General features: G+C 48.5%; 1 pseudogene; it reads left to right on the top strand.

Moving 5' to 3' along the window:
* Positions 1-22,320, top strand: part of LOC115082391 — a 98,424-nt pseudogene that overhangs the window by 24,546 nt on the left and 51,558 nt on the right.

The following is a 22,320-nucleotide window of genomic DNA, read 5'->3' as shown; positions in this document are numbered from 1 at the left end:
CTTTCAAATGCTTATTTGAAAGTTACACTTCTTATTCTTATCTATTTTTTTTCTATAAACTTTAAATATGTTTTTCTGACCTAGCCCATTTCCTAAATTGCTAATGGAGATGCACTTCTCTGATTTACCTTCTTTTTAGTGGTACAATTGATGATTGTGAATTGATTGAAGGTTTAGTCCTCACTCAGAAAGTGGCAAATACTGGTGTAACCCGTGTTGAAAAGGCAAAGATTGGTCTCATTCAGTTTTGCTTGTCTGCTCCAAAGACAGACGTAAGTAAACCAGATATTTGGGGACTGCTCTGCAGCACAAGAAATAACTTTTCTGTATCAAGAATGCATTTAATTTCAATGTTAAACTGCTTCTACTCCATTTATACCTACCTCACTTCTTTTTGGTTGATGACCTGTGCTGTGATCAACACCCTATTGCAATTTGACAGACCTTGTTTGTTTCAGCCTTTGTTGCTGAGAGAGCTCTCTGGGATATCCTCAGATCCTTTTTATGTACCATCAAGAATATAATTTAAAACAGTATTCCTGAAGCTAAGTCTAATAAATCAGAAAAAACAGAACATTCCAAAAGAAGTCAAAATAAGAGACTTCATCAGGTTGCAGAAATAGTGTTTTCATTTTGTGTAATGCAGACATGGCTGTGGAATAGTGCATGCATATAGGAGACTATTAAGAAAACATGCATGAAAATTGTTACTCCTAATTTTGAAGAGGAAAAGGAATATCTTTCTTTTTTAACTGGTGGAGACTACTTTCTCACAGGTCAAGCAGGATGGTAGTCCTCACATATGGGTGACATCACAGGATGGAGCCCAATCACGGAACACTTTTGTCAAAATTTCTAGAACTTTGACTGGCACCTACTGGGCATGCCCAGGATGGCACTAACCCTGCAACCAGCAGGGGTCCCCCTTCAGTCTTCTTTTTTTCGCGCAGCAGTAGCCAATCGGCTTAAGGAGCTCCACAGAGATTCCTGACAGGAATTTTACTCACGGAATTACTATACAACTTTTTACCCCACAGGGCCCCCCCACTTTCATTTTTACGTCCGCAGTGGTCCGGTAAGTTTGTGGTTGTTTTTTTGGTTTTTTTTTTGTTTGTTTTTTTAAATTATGATTTTATTAGTCTTATATCAAGCAAAACATTACAGAACCACAACACAACACCATAACAGATACAGGCAATAAACAGCAGTCAAAGCCCTAAAAGCAGATAAATATTTGGATCATGGTACCAAATCTTACAAAGCATGACATTATGAGGATATACAAACATACAGTATCCGTATAGTAATGCAAACAAGATGTAAGCATAAAAATGTGATTGAGCCTGTTTAGTGCTGGTACTGCTTAGTAAACATATCGTAAACAAGCCGACGACTGAGTAGGTACCAGCAATGAATCCAGTGATACTACATAGCGGAACCGTCCCGATCTTCCCTTCCCCCCCGAAAACCCCCCCCCCCTCCCTAGTCTCTCAGCTTCTAGCAAATAATCATCTCCTCCCTCTGCTCCTATGAGAGCAGGACCAACGCAACTCAAGAGCAGTAACACAAAATATAAAAGAGCAATAGTAGTGTAGGATTGCAACAGGTAAAGCAATTAATCAACCAGTGTGGGTGTGTCAGTGATGACCTCATAGATTTGAAGCAGTGAGGGCTACTTCTTGTGTACCCAATGAAATACAATATCCTCCCGCCATAGAGAGCTCACACAGAAGCTCCGGCGTTATCCGCAATACTACTCCCCCGATTGTGATGCCGTGTGCCTCCCCGAAAGGTATGGTTCCCATATTCTTTGGAATTTGGGCAATTGGTCATTGCGAATAGCTGTGAGGTGGTTCAGATGATATACTTTATCTAGCCTGGCTAGCATCACTCAGGGTCGGCATCTCAGCTTTCTTCCACCAGAAGGCTATCTCGCACCTGGTGGCTAAGATCACCTGAGCAACTAACAGCTTTTGACAAAGCGTACCCCCAGCCAAGACATCCTGCAACAGACAGGTGCGGGACGTTAAGACCACTGATATCTTTAAAGTATGCTGAATGTAGTTCTGAACCCCCTGCCATGTATGTTTCGCTGCAGGGCAATCCCACCACATGTGCAGGTAGGTACCAACCATACCACATTGTCGCCAACACTTGTCATCTGATCGAATGGACATCCGATACAACCTATCAGGGGTGAGATACCACGATATAATACCTTATAACCATTTTCTTTGAGTGATGCCGAGACGGAGCTACGGCCTATGAGGTGGCATTTCTCCCAGACTGGGGCCGGTAAAGGGACACCAATATCTCGTTCCCATTTCACCTGATATACTGGTTTTACTCCTGGTTGTCCATTTAAAAGTGCATAGATATTGGAAATGGGTTTCCCAAAGTGATCAGCATTGTCACAAAACCTAACAAACGGGGTTTTCTCCTGGCCCAGCACTGTGCCTAGCGATAAGTGGAAAAGAAATGCGCGAGTTGCACATATGCATAGTGGTCTGGCGCTTCAAGAGAGTATCTAGCCTGCAGGTCACTAAAAGATACAAATTTATTGTCTTTCCACAATTGACCAAGTGTGGTGATTCCTTTGCTCTGCCATCTCTTAATAAAGGGCCCTTCCATCCCTGGGGGAAATAGGGGTTGTACAGAAAGGAAGTATTATGGTGGAAAACATTGTCCCCAATAAGTTTCCTCCTCCATTTCTCCCATGCTTGAAGCACCACCTCTGTAAAAGAGGTAAGGGTCGTCCCTCGTAGTTTTGGGGTGACCAAATTCTAGAGGTTAAGGGAGGGTCCCCCACCAGGGTCCGCTCTATCGATATCCACGGTTTAGGGGAACTTCTACCATGCCAACTAACCACCACTGCCAAAGGCTAGCATAATAGTACCAAGATAGGTTAGGAACGTTCAGGCCTCCACGCGACTTGTCCCTGTACAAGACAGAGCGAGCCACCCGTGGAGGTTTTCGTTTCCATATAAAGGAGAACAGCTTTCTCTGCCACACTTTCAAGGCTTTATCCGGGACCCTAACAGGGAGCGTCTGAAACAGGTAGCAGTATTTGGGTAGAACGGACATCTTTACAGCTATGCGCCCCAGCCAGGATAAATTCAATCTATCCCATCTGCCTAGATCCTGTTGAATAGATTTGTTTAGTGAGTCAAAGTTTAAAGCGTACAGCTGTGTGATATTAGAGCATAATTTAACCCCAAGGTATTTAACCCACGATTTAGCCCTTTTAAAGGGAAGGTGGCCCGCTAGCTCCTCATATTGGACCGAATCCATGGAAATGTTCAACAGTTCAGATTTGTCCTCATTCATTTTGAATCCGGACACTTTTCCAAAAGTCCTAATTTCCTGGGTCAATTCAGGCAAGGACATCTCAGGTGCAGTGATGGTGAACAGCAGGTCATCCGCAAAAAGAGAGACTTTATAGTCGCTACCCCCCACGGATATACCCCGAATAGCCTGGGAGCTTCTAATCTGTGCAGCAAGGGGTTCCAATGTGAGGGCAAACAGGAGTGGGGAAAGCGGACATCCCTGCCTAGTTCCCCTCTTGACCTCAAAGGGAGATGAGTACGCGCCATTAATCTTAATTCGTGCCTGGGGGTGATCGTATTTTAGCCACCCAATTGGTAAACTGACCCCCTAGGCCCATCTTGGTAAGGACTTGAAAAAGGAATGGCCAATGCACCCTGTCAAAGGCTTTTTCAGCGTCTACAGATAGAAGAGTGGCAGGTATGTGATTCATCTGGACATATTCAACCAACTCAACCACTCGTCTGACATTGTCAGACGCTAGTCTGCCCGGTATAAATCCCGACTGATCAGGCGCAACTAAAGCGGTGCTACCTGGCCCAGACGCCTGGCCAAAATTTTGGCCAAGATCTTCAGGTCTATATTAATGAGTGATATTGGTCGGTATGACCCGCAGAGAGTGTGATCACGTCCCGGTTTAGCCAAAACAGTGATCCCTGCCGTGTTAGCTTGCGGGGATATCCGTCCTGTGGTCCTTAAGCCATTGAACATGTGTGTGAGAGGAGCCCCAAGTGATTGACTAAAACCTTATAAAATTTCCCCGTGTAACCATCCAGTCCCGGTGATTTCCCCATTTTCAGCTCTTTGATGATCTGCATCGTTTCTAGAACTGTCACCTCTCTATCCAAGAGCTCACTATTTTTCCCATCAAGTACAGGGATATTTAAGTTTTCTAGATAGTGAGCAACTTCCGAATCTAATATCGCCCCATCCGAGTCATACAGTTCTTGATAGAATCTATTAAACCGTTCCCCAATCTTCCCCTGGGAATGGATATATTGGCCATCTACATCTCTGATTTTGGTAATTTGGGATTTAGCCTCTTGTTCCTTTAATCTCCTCGCAAGCTGTTTGCTCGCCTTATTCCCAAATTCAAAGTGGCGCTGTTTAAGTAAATCAAGCTGATATGCAAGCCTGCCCAGCTCCAAATCTTGCAACTCTCTACGAGCCTCCTTTAATTGCTGTAAGACATGGCTCTCCTACGCTGCTTGTGGCGCAGCTCAAGGGCTTCAATGGATTCCAAAATGCGTAATCTTTTCTTTGCCGATTCACGTTTAACATGAGTGGCCCTAGATATAAAGAGGCCCCGCAATACCACCTTAAGACTTTCCCAAAGCGTACCTGGCGCTACCTCTCCATCATCATTAGTGTCCAGAAAATCCTGTATGCCCTTTTTTATCTCCTCTATAAAATCTTTGTCATCTAGTAAGCGGTCATTAAGTCTCCAAAAGCGTGTCCCCTGATTCTCTCCCGCCTGGCTCAATGTTAACCAGATCGGGGCATGGTCCGACCATAATACTGCCGATGTCAGTTTCCAGCACTCGGCTCACCAGCGCTTTATCTATTAAAAAGAAATCAATTCTTGAATAGGACTGATGTGGGTGGGAGTAGAAAGTGTAGTTTCGGGTGGAGGGGTTAAGTAACCTCCAGATGTCTGTGAGTCCCCTATCGTCTATAAGATGCAGTAGTGCTGATCTCCCCTTTTGACCTCCTCCATGTCTCGTGCTTGTATTATCCAGGTAGGGATTCCTGGTGATATTGAAATCCCCTCCTAAAATTAGGTGCCCCTCCGTCCATTCCCCAACTATTTTAGAGATCTTTTGGAGGAAGTCCATCTGGTCACCGGTGGGAGCGTATATATTAACCAGTGTGTATAGTGTGTTTTGTATGGTCACCTTCAACAAAACATATCTACCTTCTACATCTCTGAGAACCGTTCCCACCTCTGCTGTTAGATGCTTGGAAAGCATTATGCCTACTCCACAATATTTACCGCCTTTTGCGGCGGCTGCATGGTAATATTGGGGGAACTCCTGAGAAGTCAGAAGTTTCTCAAATCTTTTTGCCATATGGGTCTCCTGACAGAATATAATGTCTGCCCCCTGCGTTTTCATATCATGAATAAATGTTTTCCTTTTCCTCGGGTTGTTTAACCCTTTAGTATTTATGGATATTATTTTCAGACTAGCCATCTACCTAGATAAGAACAGAAAACGCACTGGTCTGACCCCCAGGTTGGTTGAAAGACAAACTTGTGGGAAGAAGTTGCAATTCGCACCTGTCCCACGCCACAAGCTCCATATGTATGCCTCTGAGTTGCCATGACGAGAGATGTGTTGCCCTGTCCCCACCCACACCCTCCCTTCCCTTCCCCATCCCAAAGTGATCCACGCACCCAACCGTGGATCGCGCCTATCGAGAGCGATGACGTCAGCGGGCAGGCCCCCCCCCATCCCCCCCTTTTGTAACCAAACATATATAAACCTTTCAACAGTCGCGTAACTGGTTGCTGAAAACCATGCTAACCAAAACCGAATCTTAGCCCCCTTAAAGATTCACCTTTAGAACCTTACTCAAAGTCCATATGTGACCTGAGCCCTCATAAGCTCACAAGTGTCCCTTCGCCTCAGCCGAGGCCCTTAGAAGTGGCGGTTCTTCTGGATGCCTCCGTAGCCGTTTCCCTCCTTTGGGTACTCTCTGCCACCGGGGGTATTCTCGTGGGCGCGTAGTATCCATGCTCTCCGCCGCAGAGGAGCTATTTCCCCCAGGTAGAATGCCTGCCGCTCTCAGGATGTCCTCTGCTTCCCGCAATTTCTGGACCCTTGAAGTTATCCCATTGATAGTGAAGCTGAGTCCAAAGGGGAAAAGCCATTTATAACGATGGTTCTGCTCACGGAGCGCCTGGACCACGGGTTTGAACTCACGCCGTTTCTGGATAGTGGTGATGGCGAGATCCTGAAAAATTTCAACCTTGTGGCCTTTCCAGGTCACCGACCCTTGTTTCCTGGCGATCCCCATCACCTTTTCTTTAATGGCAAAATTATGAAAACAGGCAATTATATCACGGGCTTGATTGTTCCTCGGTGCTCCAAGTGTTCTGTGTGCCCTGTCTAACAAAATACTGGGGACATTCTTGGCTGTCATCGGCCCTTAGCAGCTGAATGCATTTCCTGTACCACCTTAGCACTGTCAGTAAATGCCGCTTCTTCAGGAATGCCCCGAAACCGAAGATTTGATCTGCGCAGTCTATTCTCCATATCCTCCACATGCCGGGCCAGTTCTTCGTGTGAGTCCTGCATTTTTTGATAATCAGTGTTTAAAGCCTGAACGGTAGTGTGATGTTCCTCCAAAACTATCTTGTGGCCTCCACACGGTGCAGAAGCTCAGTGACGTCTGTTTTAATGCCCGCAACTATGTCCTCCATCCCCCGACGAAACTGTGACATTTCTTCATGAAGGGCCCCAAACCATGCCTTAAACTCCTCTCTAGTGGGAATCGGATTATCCCCTGATCCCAGGGGCCCCGGCAATACCTCTTCCGCCGAAGCGGCTGGAGAGCGCGGCCCGTCCGCCATTTTGGCTCCCTCCTCCGGCTCCGTTTCAGCCGCGGCAGCCGCGAAGGAGAATCTTTTTAGATCCAGTTTTTTTTTCGCAGCCGTCATCCTTACTCCTGGGGCTGCGGCTGGGTGGTTTTTCAGCAAAAAACGAGGCCTGGAAACGCCGATGGCATGCGATTGAGAACGGGGGTTGAGCAGCCCAGGATTCAAGCTGCCGGCCTGCGCGGTGACGTCATCCGCTCTCACATTTTAGGTTTCTGAGGACTCTCTCGTGAGGGACGTAGTAGGTGTTTGCCAAACGCCTTATGAAAATTCAGTGTTGATTGGCTGACTTTTATCCCCATTGCTTATTCACACCTTCAAAGAATTCTAATAGGTCAGTAAGGCACACCCTGCTTTTGCTAAATCCATGCTGGCTCTTCCCTTTAAGTCATTTTGTTCTTAACAATAACTTGCACCATTTTACCTTATGCCAGTGTCAGGCTTACTAGTCTGTAGGTGCTTGGGTCTCACTTGGAGCCCTTGTTGAAAATTGTGTAGGCGATGACTGCCCTCCAGTCGTCGCCTACACATACTCCTACAGTCCTCTACTAACACACCCCTACACAAAACCACAACCCACTGCTCACACAAGCAGACACACGTCCCTAGGGCCTGTACTTCCATTAGGCAAACTAGGTGATTGCCTAGAGCGTGAAAATTTTGAGGGTGACAAAATCTCACCAGTGCGAGACCCAGAAGGTTACTGAACCAGAGCCAATATTGGCAAAGAAGGGAGTGCTGTGCTGGAGCCACTGCTGGAGGAGGTAGAAAGGAGCACCCGTGCTGGAGCTGCCACCAGTAGGGAATGGTGGGCGGGTGCATGACTGACACTTTGCCTAGGACACCAATACTCTTGCTCCCGCCCTATGCAACCCCCACATACAACTCTTACCCATACTCATGCATGCCCCTTCTTCAAAAATTTGTGTTGGAAAGCATTCCTGAAGCCATGCCTCTGGTCTTTGACCCTGCAGTTACCTACTGCTCCTTTGAGCTTCCAACTCAATCAGAACCTTCCCCAACTAGGGCTTCAGCCTCACAAGACGTCATTTGCAACTACCCTCCTTGCCTCCAGCTATCCCAGTGACAAGAGGGCAAGGGAGCAAGAGTTTGTAGGTCTGTATGGAATCTGGTAAATGTGCCCCTGGAATGTCACCCAGAGGTGTTGCTATTATCTGACTTGGATTCCTTCCTCCCTTGGGCTGTCGGCATTGTTTGATGAGCAGACTAGGGGGTTCAGGAATCACGTCCATGTCTTCCATAGGCCATCCGGCCAGCCCTGCTGTGCTCTTTGCTGTCATTCTAATACTGACATTCATTCCCAGCATGAACCAGAGGCATTGCAAGATGCAGAACATATTGACTTTTGATTGGTTTATCTGAAGTTAAGGCTTGCATTGACACTGTGCAATAAGAGGAGAGCATGCAGCCCTGTCCCATGGGCCAGTCACCACAGCCTTCCAGCCGACAAGCTCAGGCCTTTAAACTTTTAACTCTGTGGACTTGTAAGAACAGGAGGCAAACTGACCAAACCAGTTCTAGCCTCTTTTCATGTCCTTGTCTATTGCAAAACACTAGAGGAGTGGCAGTGGAGATTATCTGTGCACCCTGGGGCCAGGATCCTGAGAGCATCTCCATATCTCACTGCTGGAGTCCTGAAAGTATCTTGTTTTATTTCCAGTTATAAATTGCTTTTCCATAAAAGCGAAATGGTAATGTCAATGACAATACAATAAAATCATTAAAATCACAAAACAGGCAAGCATTATATAAGCAAATAATGAAATTAGAAGCAATGTACAAATACTACAATCAGATCATTAAAATAACGTAGACATATGTTAAAAGAGACAAAGTAAACAAGACAACATGAACAGAACAAAACAATGAACACGCAAAGACTCAAAGGGGATAAAATAGTACAAAGTGGAATCTGATCTCTGCAGGCTGCTGCTGCGACCTCGCGTAGCCTCACAGCCTGTGGCTGGGGCAGGCAGGGATGTTTGGCAGTTGTGTTGTGCACATTTTGCTTTAAAGTATGGGAAAAATAAAATGAAAGCAGCTGTCCCACGTGGCACAACATTTTGGAGATAAAGGTAGAGGCACCAGTAAGTGGCCTCAGAATGTCAACTTATCTGTGTCTTGGCTTTGTTTCCACTTTTGATTTTGTGCATAAATCTCCTGTATTGTTTTAACATAATTTTCCTAGGTGTAGCAGATGGACTCAGGACCAGTGGGTATAGTGTACTCCTGATAGCAGTTGGAGACGGATCAGATTTCAATCTGACGTCAGCCCTAGTACATATACCCCTGCAGGAAGTGCAGCTCTTCAGTATTTTTCATCTCCATAGCAGTTAGGGACTCGATGCACGCTCGCACAGCGTTAGAGTAATTTTACCAAAGAAAACCAAAATAAGAAGAAATCTTACCTCTACAGACGAGCCCCGCTCTCCTGCGGTGACACCGATTGGGTCCCTCCCCCAGTTGAAATTTACCGAGGTGATTTCCGCAATCCCTCTGAGGTAAGCCTCGGTCCGGCGGCCGACCCTCGGTGGGAACCTAGCCCCCAACATCAGGTGAGGCTGAGAGGCAGCGGGTGCAACCTTGAGCGCGGCGGTGAAGGTATTTTCCTCTCCCCCGCAGCGGAGACCTCCCGGAACGAGACCGGGAAGCGCTGAGACAAGGTAAGGTAGAAATCTATTTAAAAGTCTCAGCTCTCCAAAGCTCGAGGAGCCACACAGGTCACCAGCCGGGACCAGTGCCACTGTGTTGATCTTGCCCTAGTAGGGCTAGGACCCCGGTCAGATCCGAGGGTCCTCCCACGGGAGACCCTCCGAGGTGGTCGCCATATTGTCAACGTGGTTGCCCGTCACCATTTTGCTCTGTTCGACTCGCCGCCCTGTCGCCGAGGCGAGCGTGCGCACAACGTTGTGCGCACAAATACCGAGTGCACAAGCGACGCGACATAGCCACGCGCTTACTGTGCCGGGCGCATAACTTCGACCTGTGCACCAAATAGCGCGCCACATCTCCCTGAGCGCGCACCAAACCTGCGCGCACACTTCGACGCACACCGGAGCGCACAACTGTATTTTACGCGCACAAGCCATGGCACCACCGGAAAATAAACTCAAAGCTCAGGGCCTTTGCCCAGCATGCCACATTAGAGCTGCACAGCATGAGGAAGCCACGGCCCTGTGTATACAATGTGAAGAGGCCCTAGGCGATCCAACTCATGGCCCTCCCCTGGCGGGACCGAGCTTCAGCCTCTCGAGCAGTACGCCGGACCTAGCATTGCACAGCGGGACCCCCCCTCAAATGGGGCTCCCCAGGGACAATGCGCCCCCTAGTCTAGACCCAGCATCTATCTCCTGGGTGGAATTCTTCAAAGGTCGGCATACCTTCATCCACTTTTATTTATTTTATTTATTTAGTGCTTTTTTATACAGACATTCATGATACCGATCATATCATATCGGTTTACAAGAAACAATGGGGCAATAACATTAACATAAACAAAGCGAAAAGTGAAAAGTTACAATAAAACAGGGGCACTTGAACTGGGAGGAGGAAGAGCCAGAGGCAATAGTAACTCAGAACTAAATAATATCAGGTCATATACTCAGGACTGTAACATGCAACCGGGGCCTCCTATAATATGGCCACAGGCTCCACCTGAGGATCTCAACATGCCGGGACCCTCTATGCCCAGGGAAGTGATCCCACCGCCCAGAAGCCCCACCTTAGGGGACACAGACAACTCAGATGAGGATTCAGAACCCCTTGAGGAAGGGGAACTCCCTCCGGGGACAGAGCCCCACAGAACCATGAGATGCTTCTTCACCAAGGACGAGCTTCCAGACCTGGTCACATAAAGCTTAAGAGCTTGCCATCCCGGGCACCAGTGCCTCAGGGGAACCTAAGACGAACCCCCTACTAGAGGGACTCCGTCAAACCTCCCATCATTTTCCATTTTTACAAGCCGTCCAGCAGCTAATTGATCTGGAATGGGATGCCCTAGAAACTACAATCAAAGGGGGCCGGGCTCTGGCAGCCATGAACCCTCTGGACCCAGCTGCCAAAAATCTCCTGGCATGCCCGAAAGTGGTCTGCGCGGTCTCGAAGCGCAGTACTATCCCAGTGGAGGGAGGAGCAGCACTCAAGAATGCTCAAACAGTCGTCTGGAATCCATCCTCAAACAGTCCTTTGACTTCTCTGCTATGTCTTTACAGATCGTGGCCTGCTGTGCCGTGGTGACACGCGCCTGCTTAGCACAGACCAGGAACAACACTCTTGGGGAAGCCCTGGACCCATCTGTATCATTCCTCGTGGACGCCGCTTCTGATCTGGTACACACAGCAGCTAGAGGAGTGTCATCCGCCGTGGCAGCCAGAAGACAAATCTGGCACTGAAACTGGTTGGCTGACGCATCCTCCAAAACGAGACTCACAAGGATGCCCTTCAAGGGAACACTCGTGTTCGGAAGCGAACTAGAGAAACTGGCGAACAAATGGGGCGAGTCCCCACTACCGCAACTACCTGAGGACAGGAATAAGAGAAACCAGCGATCCTTCCCCTGAACCTCCAAGGGCTGAGGATCACAGTGCTTCAACCCATACAGAAGCACATATCAAGCAGGCCGGTGCCAGTCCTTTCGGAATAAGCACAACAAAAGGGGAGCCAGCTCGGGCTCAGGCCCCAGCCGCACCCCACAATGAAAATCAGCCGACCCATCCAAAGGAAGAAGCCATAGGGGCAGACTTGCCCTATTCTACCAAAGATGGGTCGAGATAACTTTGGACAAGTGGGTCCTAACCATCATTCGAGAGGGATATTACTTGAATTTCCACCACCTCCCTCCGGACAAGTTTGTGGAATTTCCCTGCCATGACCCTTCCAAGAGGATGGCAGTGGAAGCTACACTGACCAGATTGCTAGTCTTAGAGGCTATAAACACCGGTGCCTCCACAACAAATAAATACTGGCCATTATTCCATCTATTTTATCGTCCCCAAGAAAGAAGGAAAGTTCAGACCCATCCTGGACCTCAAGGCGGTCAACCGTCACCTGAAGATTCCTCGCTTCCGCTTGGAAACCCTATGCTCGGTAATAAGGGCGAGAGTTCCTTATATCCCTGGATCTGTCTGAAGCCTATCAACACATTCCGATCCATCAAGAGCATCAGCGTTTTCTATGCTTCTCTATCCTGGACCGCCACTACCAGTTTCGGGCACTACCTTTCGGGTTAGCCACTGCACCCCGGACGTTCACCAAGAACATAGTGGTGATGGCAGCAGCACTGAGGAAGGAATCCACGTGCACCCTTATCTAGACGATTGGCTGATCAGAGCGAAATCCCCAGAGGAAAGCCACCAGGCAACCAACAGAGTCAAAATTCTACTGGAGAGCCTCGGGTGGGTGGTCAACACAAACAAGAACTCCCTGCAGCCCTCCCAATCTCTAGAATATTTGGGAGTCTGGTTCAACACCAAACAAGACAAGGTCATCCTGACACCGACAAGGAGATCAAACTGATGACCCAGTTACGAACCCTTTTGAGTGAACTTCGCTCCACAACATGGGATTACCTACAAGTTCTCGGCCTCATGGCATCCACAATGGAAGTTGTGCCATGGGCACGAGCTCACATGAGACCCCTACAACGCTCACTACTATCACGATGGAGTCCACTGTCCCAGAACTACACAGTACGGCTTCAGCTCCCGGACAGAGTTCGGGTCCAACTACGATGGTGGCTACAGGAAGCCCATCTGAGCCAGGGAATAAGACTATCCTCACCGACCTGGATCCTACTCACCAAGGATGCCAGCCTACCAGGATGGGGAGCACACTGCCAGGAGCTAACCGCCCAAGGGTAATGGAACAAAGAAGAGCCGGGACGGAACATCAATCGCCTAGAAGCCCGGGCAGTCAGAATAGCCTGCCTAAGGTTCGTTCACAGACTCCGAGACAAAGTGGTCAGAGTAATGTCGGACAACGCCACAACAGTGGCCTACATCATCCGTCAAGGAGGAACCAGAAGCCAACAGGTGTCTCTGGAAATAGACTTCCTAATGTCATGGGCAGAAGTGAATCTTCAAGAGATCTCGGCTGTCCACATTGCTGGGAAAGACAACGTCGCTGTGGACTACCTCAGCAGAGAAAGTCTAGATCCAGGAGAATGGAGGCTGTCGACCACAGCATTCCAATTGATAGTAAATCGTTGGGGAACACCAACCATGGACCTCCTGGCAAACCGGTCCAACGCCCAAGTACCCAGTTTCTTCATCCGCAGACGGGAACCCAAGTCCCAGGGAATCGATACCCTGGTACAGTCCTGGCCACAGGAGACTTATACACCTTCCTGCTGTGGTTCCTATTGGGTGCAATCATCCACAAGATTGAACACCACAGGGGAACAGTACTTCTTCTAGTGGCCCCGGACTGGCCAAGAAGACCATGATACGCAGACATGCGAAGACTGCTGACAGGGAGCCCTCTGCTGCTACCTCCACACAGAGACCTGCTCCAACAGGGACCGATCCTCCACGAGGACCCAGCTCGATTCTCTCTTAAGGTCTGGCCATTGAGAGGACTTGCTTAAGGAAGAGCGGATACTCGAGGGCAGTAATTGACACCCTACTCCGAGCACGCAAGTTCTCCACATCCCTAACATACATAAGGATTTGGAGAGTTTTCGAAGCCTGGTGCAAGGACCACAACATCATACCACGCTCAGTCAAAATTCCTGCGATTTTGGAATTCCTGCAGAACGGCCTACAGAAAGGATTGTCTCTCAACTCCATCAAGGTACAGGTGGCCGCATTGTCATGTTATGGAACCAAGAGCGAGAGCAGCAGCATAGCCTCTCACCCGGATGTCTCCCGCTTTCTGAAAGGAGTCAAGCAGATCCGACCATCCCTAAAGTGGCCGGTGCCTCTTGGAACCTCACCCTGGTCCTAGATTTCCTAGCAGGAACCTCCTTCAGACCTCTCCGCGGCCTGTCTCTCCGACTAGTAACATTGAAGACAGCCTTCCTGCTGGCAGTCTGTTCGGCCCATCATATATCCGAGCTACAAGCACTATCCTGCAGAGAGCTGTTCCTCAGATTCACCCCGGGAAACATCCAGTTACGCACAGTTCCGTCGATCCTCCCCCCAGGTGGTGTCTCACTTCCATCTCAACCAAACCATCTCGCTACCATCGCCAGATGAGCATAAGAATTTGGAAGAGGCTCGAAGTCTACGCCATCGCAACGTCGGCAAGACTCCTAGTCTGATACCTGGAAAGGTTGGAATCCATACGAAAGACGGACCACCTATTCGTCCTCCACAGCGGGAAGAAGCAAGGGGAAGCGGCCTCGCGAGCAACAATAGCCCGCTGGAACAAAACAGTCATCAAGGCGGCCTATGTAGAAGCAGGCAAGCCACTGCCTTTACAAGTCAAGGCCCATTCTACTAGAGCCCAGGCAGTGTCCTGGGCGGAAACCAAGATGCTGTCATCCACCGAGATCTGCAGGGCGGCGACATGGTCCTCCATCCACACCTTCTCCAGGTTTTACCGCCTGGATGTTCAGGCTCTGGAGGACACAGCATTTGCAAGGGCAGTACAAAGTGGGTCACGGGCAGCCTCCCACCTGGTTCGGGAGTAGCTTTTATACATCCCAATGGTCCTGAGTCCATCTGCTACATGCTGGGAATTGGAGAAATTATTACCTGATAATTTCGTTTTCCTTAATGTAGACAGATGGACTCAGCATCCCACCCATGGCTGCCATTACTCATGGAATTCTCGGGGGACATCCCCGGGAGCGAGTGATTCACGGGTAAGTCCTGCTTTCCTTCAGCTAGGACACCCAGCCTACCAGGTGTCCACATTTCTTGGTTGAGGGCACTGGCGGTCTCCAGCTATATCCAATTCAACCGGTAACCAAGTTATAAAGTTAATCAAGTTATTCAAATTATTCAGTCATACATATATCCACAATGCTTTTCGAGGAGAATACTGAAGAGCTGCACTTCCTGCAGGGGTATATGTACTAGGGGCTGACATCAGATTGAAATCTGATCCGTCTCCAACAGCTATCAGGAGTACACTATACCCATTGGTCCTGAGTCCATCTGTCTACACTAAGGAAAACGAAATTATCAGGTAAGTAATTTCTCCATTATTTGATAAAGTTTATAAAAGGTGGGGGTGTGCTTTGTATTGTGGTCGCATTCCTTGTATGTAAAATTCTTTCCTTGAGGCCACTCTCCATTTCTTCCTCCTCTGCTCTGATGAGGATTAGCACAGTAGGATCCTGATTAATTTAGCGAGGCCCATTGCTATGACTTGAGTGGGAGGAGCTTTCAAGGCCCCACTGTTCCATTGTTTATATGTATATTCCACTTTTTCAGGCATTTCAAAGCAGATTATATTCCCTTCCATTTTAGTAAGACACATTGAATTAATCAGAAACAAAGGCACTGGCTTGCGAGCCTGAGAGGTCCTCTGCCCCCAACCACCAATGGAGAACCATCTCTGTGTTGAACTCATGGACTCTTTGACTGCAGGTCCCCCTCCATTGGCAGGCGGAGTTGAACGAAGCAGAGGCCCAACTGGAGCTTTGCCTTTACCAACCCTCATTCCCCTCGGGTTGAGTCTTTGGGTGTTGGGGCCAGAAGGTCTTGGGTGAGGGCCTCTGCTGATGGTTGGAAGGTCCATTGAGGTCACTAGGCTGGAGTAGAAGTGGTACAAGTGAATCTGGAAGCAGGTTAGAATCTGTGGCAGGCAGCATTCAGGAATGTCCAGGGGGCAGGAGTGGTCAGTGGCAGGCAGCATTCAGGAATGTCCAGGGGGCAGGCAGTGGTCAGTGGCAGGCGGCATTCAGGAATGTCCAGGGGGCAGGCTGAGGTCAATACCAGATTTGTCCAAAGGGAAAGGTGGGATAGATAGGCAGGGCAGGAAGGCAAGGAGCAAAACAGTTGGCAGACGAGATGACATGGGCTAGATTTTAATAGGTGCGCGTACTCGTCCATGTGCGCGCACGCTACCCAGCGCACACATGGGTGTGCTGATTTTATAACATGCGTGTGCCAGTTATAAAATCAGTGGGCCACTCACCCATGCGCACTGGATTTTGTAATTAATGTGCGCGCGGCATGTGCAAGGAGGGTAGTTTTCTGTAACTTTCGCATGGCGACCCATCACACCCTTCCCCAGTTCCCTCCCAGTCCACTCCAATTGAATTACCTTTATTTTTTCTTACTTTGTTGCTTACTGCTCCAATGGAGCAGTAGCAACTTGCGCGCACCCTCACTCCCTTCCCCAGTACAGCGGCAAATGACAGCGCTCCTCTGGGGTCGCACTGGGTCGGGTTGTAGCATCAAGCCTGGGTCCAGTGTCGAGACCAGGACTCCAGATCGGGTTGCGGCATTGGGCCTGGGTTTTGGCCCCAACCTAGTAATTAACTCCAGCACGACCCTAGTGGATGCCCGTTATTTATCATTGAAGAGACGAGGAAGGAGGACTATAGATGCCGAGGCCTGGGCTTGAACCTGGGCCAAGACCCCCGGCATTGGGCCTGGGTCCGGGCCTTGGCCCCGGCATCGGGATCTGACCTCCGGGTTGGGTTGCAGCAGTTGGCCTTGTCTCAGGCCCCAGCCTAGGCCTCTGCCTAGGCATTGGGACATGGCCTGAGCCCAGGCCATGTCCCCGATGTCGAGATCCAGCCTTCGCATCAGGTCATGGCATTGGACCTGGACCCTGGCCTAGGGTGAGGCCCTGGCTTTGGGACCTGGTCTCCAGGCTGTGGCATTGGGTCTGGGTTCAGGCTCTGGCCTAGGCTGAGGTTTCACCCTTGAGTAGGCCGAGGCCGCAGTGACCTACTGCGGCCTCAGCCTATACAAGTCTGAGGCTTTGGCCTAGTTGATGCCAACGGATTCCTACCAAACTGAGTAAGTGGGATTGTGGGGGACCCTGGCCCGGATATTTTTCCTGGGGGGTGGGAGGGAGGCATAGGGTTTTTTTTGGTGGTTGTGGGGGGTTTTTTGGTTTTGTGTTTTAAATTTTTTGATTCATTTTTTTTTCACACGAATCAAACGCATCAAGCAGTCCACGAACTGAGAAGACCTGACTGAACGGCAGGAAGGCCTGACCTCCTTGCTCATAGCAGGTTTCACTTTGACCACAGTCCGGGGGTTCCCCAGGGGAGACCTTGCTGAGTAAGGTTCCCACCTCATCCAGGTCAGCCAGAGCAGGCTCACCCTGTCCTGATTTTTCCCCATTGAGGAAATCAGAACTGCATCTCCTTGCATGAAATGGGCCAAAACCAGTCCCGTGTGAGTAAACTTGGATAAGGTGGTGCTATCCTGCTGCTGAGGGAACAGAGTGCTCTCTGGACAGCGAATCCATGAAAAACATGAAAAGAGTCATATCCACATGGTACAGAAGAGCTGAAGGGAATTCAGCCTCTGTTTGAAAACTGCAGCATTAATCATTTGGTTTGTGTAGGGCCATTCATTAGTTCTCTTTTATGTGGGAGCAAGTTGGGCCTTTGCCACAAGTGTGATATTGTTCCTTCAGGATACAAGTGAGCAGTTTCCTCATGTGTTTGAAAAAAGCAGAGTCTGGACTATTCTGACTGGAGAGGAGAGACCACGAGAGTTGCAGAAGGGAAGTGGAATCTGTGCGTATGCGAGTGTTTTCCAGTGGTTGATCGCTGATCACCAGGGAGCTGCATGGCATCGCACCTGCCTGGGCTCTCCTATGCAAACACAGCTGCCGCCTCTTCTTAAGTCTCTCACAAAGCCGCACCTGCAGCTTTCCATGGGAAACTCCTTTTTCGCTGTGAGCAGAGCTGAGCCATAAGACACCTCTGGAACACACACAGTTAGGACCATGCTTTCTAGACAGATGACGTTTTGTTTTTTTTTCTCTCACGCTGAGATATTCTGGCTGATTTGAGGAATATCTTGTTGTGGGCATGGGTCCTTGGACCGTGGTGGAGTTGGTGCAAGCTGCAGGGTGGAGCCGGGCGAGTCCCCCCTGTCAGCTGGTGGAGCTGGGTGAAGCAGAGGCCCAGCTGGAGCTTCACCTGTACCGGCCCTCGTTTCCCTCGAGTTGAGCCTTTGGGTGATGGGGCTGGCAGGTCTTAAGTGGGGGGCCTCTGCTGATGGTCTGCAGGTCCGTTGAAGAGGTTGGGGCAAAGTGAAATCAGGCCGGGGTCACCAGCAGGTGGCGTTTCCGAGTTTCCAGAAGGTAGGCAGAGGTCGGAGGCAAGCAGCGAACAAGGGCAGGTTCAGTGGTCAGCGACAGCTGGCAAGCAAGGTCCAAGAGATAAAGCAGAGGTTTGAGGCAGGCGGCAGTTGAGTGATCCAGGAAGCAAGCCGAAGGGAAAATGGGACAGATGGGCAGACGAATGCCGAAGAGCTGCAGAACCAAAGACTGACCACCAGACAACAGGCACTGGAACTGAAAGACACTGAAGAAGAATCCTGGAAAGCAAGAACTGACCACCAGGACTGAAGAACAAAGACAGGAGCTGGAACCGAAGACAGAAGACAAGGAACGCTGTCGCTGAAGACTGATGTTGATGACACCAGAATGGAAGACGGGATTGCTTGGGCAGCTCACACTGCTAATAAAGCAGGCCGACCTGTTGCCAAGGCAAGGAAGGATAGAGCCCTGCCCTTTTATGGTGCTTAGGTGCTGACATCATCGATAGGGATCACGGGGCCTTTTCCTGCCGTGGTCTCTTTAATTGTGGAGCAGAGACGCGCGCACACTGCGCAGCAGTCATCATTTTTTGCCGCGAAGAGGAGTGGCGGTTAGGTTAGGCTCAGCCCAGAAAAAGTGGTGGCGTCTGCCGCGTGCCCTGGGGGCGTCCTGCCGCATCTTGGCCCGGGGGCAAGAGCCAATCGCAACGTATCTGTCTCTGCCCTGCAGTTTTTTTCCACACTATCTCTTTGGGAGGAGTTGGAAGACTCCCTAACTGGGGCCCACAGAAAGGTTGATTTTTTTTTTTTTTTTTTTTGGAGAGGAGGCTGAAAGAGCTGAAATGATCAAACTTGATTTAGAAACCTGGCTGCGCCATAAAAACATCAGAGTGGTGGGGCTGCCAGAGGGAGAGGAGGGATCAGGCCTGACTGCCCTTCCCCACTGCATCCCTGAAATCCTCAACCTATCACTGAAGGGGAGGCTTGTTGAAAATTGAGCGGGCTCATTGGGTACTCTCGCCTCCCTTCCCAGGTTCTGGTGGTCATTCCCACGCCGTTGTCCTGCAGCTGCACAACTGTGCTGACAAAGGGGCGGATGTAATAAGACCTGCGCTAAAATCAATGCTGGTTTTTTTTTTATTTTCTGCAATATTTTTGAGCGTTCGAGGCAAAACCCAGCAACTGCATAGGATATAATAAAGGAAGAATATGCAAATGAGGTACTCACAGAAAATCCGTGCAAACCAAATACACGTGCCCATTTATGCATAAATAAACCCGCTCAGCGACCCCTGCAGAAACCCGCATTATCAGCACGTGGAGACCTCCGATTTATTCTCAGGGCGAAAGCCTTCCCTTTTCATAAGATAGTGAAGACGTTAGTGATCCGGGAGTGGGATTGAAGGATGGGTAGAGCACTGTCTAATCCCTTCATGATCTGACTCCGACCACATGGTGGGTGCCTGGTGAATACGGGAAAACGCAGCAGCGATCCTTGGCTGTTTGAAGTGACGTGCAGAATGGAGGTGTAAGGCTCCGAGAAGCTTCACCAGGCCCAGAATGGCACATCCGCAGTCTGTTAGAGGATTTCTTCATACAGACTGAGAATAGGCCTGGAGATTAGTCTTATAGGTACGCACCATCAGTCTGCGGCGTTCCTGGCAGCGTCATCCCCGGGCGGAGTATCTGCTGCCTGCATCTCCTCCTGCGAGCAGCTTGGGCCAGGACAACCTGCTCCTCTTGGGAACCTCCTCTCATCTTCCCCCAAGAAATTGCCTTCTCTCAGCCTGTTCTCTCTCCCCCCCTCTCTCTTCTGCCACGCTGTAAGGCTTCTGCCGTTGTTGTGCTTCACCTCTATACAGGCGCTTTAACTTAACTCCTGTCCTGACCCGGGTGCTAAAAAAAAACCCCTCTCTAACCATTTTCCCCGCTAGCGCGGCTCCCTGCATTGTCCGTTAATAAATAATTTCCTCCTTTTATAAGCCATTTACATGTACTTGCGCTAAATCAGCACAAATGAGCAGATTTGTGCACACGGTTTTTTTTTCGTGCTAAATGCATTATTAAGATTAGCACGGAATTCCTTCTGGTCAAAAGTTATAGCTTTATGTTCTACTCTGTATCCTCACTCTATTCCAGCAGACCCCAAGGTATGGTTGGTGGGGCAGTTTGTGGTGGACCAATCAAGATCTGGAAATTCACAAAAACTATTTCTGTGCAAGGCTGCCCTGTTAGCTAAACAGACTATACTATCCCAATGGCTATCGGAGAAAGCCCCGGAATTTCAACACTGGACAAACAAGATGTTGAAAATGGCTATTTTCGAAAGCAAGACAATTAACCCAGCTCATGGACTTCGTTGGAAAATCACAAGGGAGATATGGACCCCATATATACAAAGCCATACCACAGAGATTCAACAAATGTTTAGGACTTTCTTGGCCTAACTGCTAAGCTACAAAGAAGTGAGGTACTAACCACAGTCTAATGTAAATGATAGAGCGTACTCCTATCTCTATATCTATCTTTTTACTTGTTTCTTCCTGTTTACCACTATGTTACCATTTGCTCACTGCTGTACTGTTGTACTTTGAGGGGGTACATGTGCAGAGGCAATATCACACTGTAACAGATCATAGTATAAATAACTGGAATTTAAAGACAGTCGCAATACAGTCTACATAGAGTCTAAATACAGTTTAAATATAGTCATAAACATAGCCTACAAAACAGACTAGCAACATACCAGCAGGACGGGGTGGGAGGGGAGGGATGGGGGGGGGGGCTAAATGAAGGGGGAAGAGGGGAAGGGTAGAAAAAGAAGTTGGCTCAGAGAAGGTTCAGCTTTCATATAGGGCTGGCAACACTTAATGACTCTTTTCTGTAATTCAATGCCTCTCTAAAATAGTTTGTTATGTTACTGTTTATACAATACGCACATTAAACTATGTATGCATTTCAACTTAATAAAAAAGACATAGAAAAAAAAAAAGATTAGCACAGAAAACCACGTGCAAAAACCCGTGACATGTTTGCCACGGCTTAGTACATCGTCCCCCAAAGTGCGCATTCTGGATAAAGCGTGTTCCAACAGGAGAGATTGCCTTTTAACATCGGCGTATAATGTTTTTCCAAGACTTTTCTGTCACACTTCAAAACAAAACAACAACATAAAAAAAAAAAACCCCATGCAAGCTACGCTTCAGTTAAGAAGACCTTGCAACAGTGTAACTTAACCTACACACTGCTCTACCCTGCTAGGCTAAAAGTTATGGAAAATAAACAACAAAAAATATTTGATTTTCCAGCAGAGGTTCAGCGATTCCTCGACCAGTCTGGTGAGGCTACTGCTGCCAAACTGAAAAAAAACCCCAAAACAAATGATAATGGTGGACTGAGGGAAAAGTTTTGATTGTATAGAGTAAATGATATTGTGCTAACTCGTATATTGTGTGTTTCTGCTTGTTAAATAAAAGCTTTTTAAAAAAAGAAAAGTCAATATTTGATATCTGATGCAAACAACTCATGTTTAAAAGGAATTTAAAGGAAAAAAAAAGATGTTAAATGATTTGAGGATGTGTCACATGTATAATAAAGCCAGAAAAAAGAAAATCAGATCTCGTGAGTGTTGCATACTTTGCCGCTCCTTCACTCCCCCATTGATAGCACTGTACATCAAAGGAAAAATATTCACAAACAGCACCTTGCAACTTTCATGAAATTCGGGGTTTCATTCCACACCACACCCCTCCTAGGATAGCATGCACTCACAATTATACAGAGAAAGCTCTCCAAAGGGGAGGGGCTTAGAGGAATGAGTAAATACTGGCCGTCTGAACAGGACACCCAAGAACACCCTCAGGCTCACCTTTCGCTGAGGCAATGGCTGTGACCATTGAAAAACATTGGGGTCTCTTTTCTTTCATGTATAGTAGAGCCACACTGGATGTACTGGGGCCAGCTGCATGTGAAAATCACAGGCTTAAAAGTATCAGTGCAAAGTATAAGGTTACAAGAGATTTTGTGATTCCCAGGCAAAACAAAAAGTACAGAATGAAGAAAAACAAAGAGTTGTTAGTGCTCCAGAAATGCAACTCGAGCCATGAGAAGGGAACTTGCAGCGCTTTTTCAGGTACAAGTGAAGAGGCTGCACAGTGAGAGTGGAGCCACCGTTAAGAATGGCCTCCCCTGGGATGTGAG

This window comes from Rhinatrema bivittatum, unplaced genomic scaffold (genome assembly GCF_901001135.1).
Source record: "Rhinatrema bivittatum unplaced genomic scaffold, aRhiBiv1.1, whole genome shotgun sequence".
NCBI classification, from domain to species: domain Eukaryota; kingdom Metazoa; phylum Chordata; class Amphibia; order Gymnophiona; family Rhinatrematidae; genus Rhinatrema; species Rhinatrema bivittatum.
Note: the sequence above shows the minus strand (reverse complement) of the source record. Positions and strands in the feature narration are given on the sequence as shown.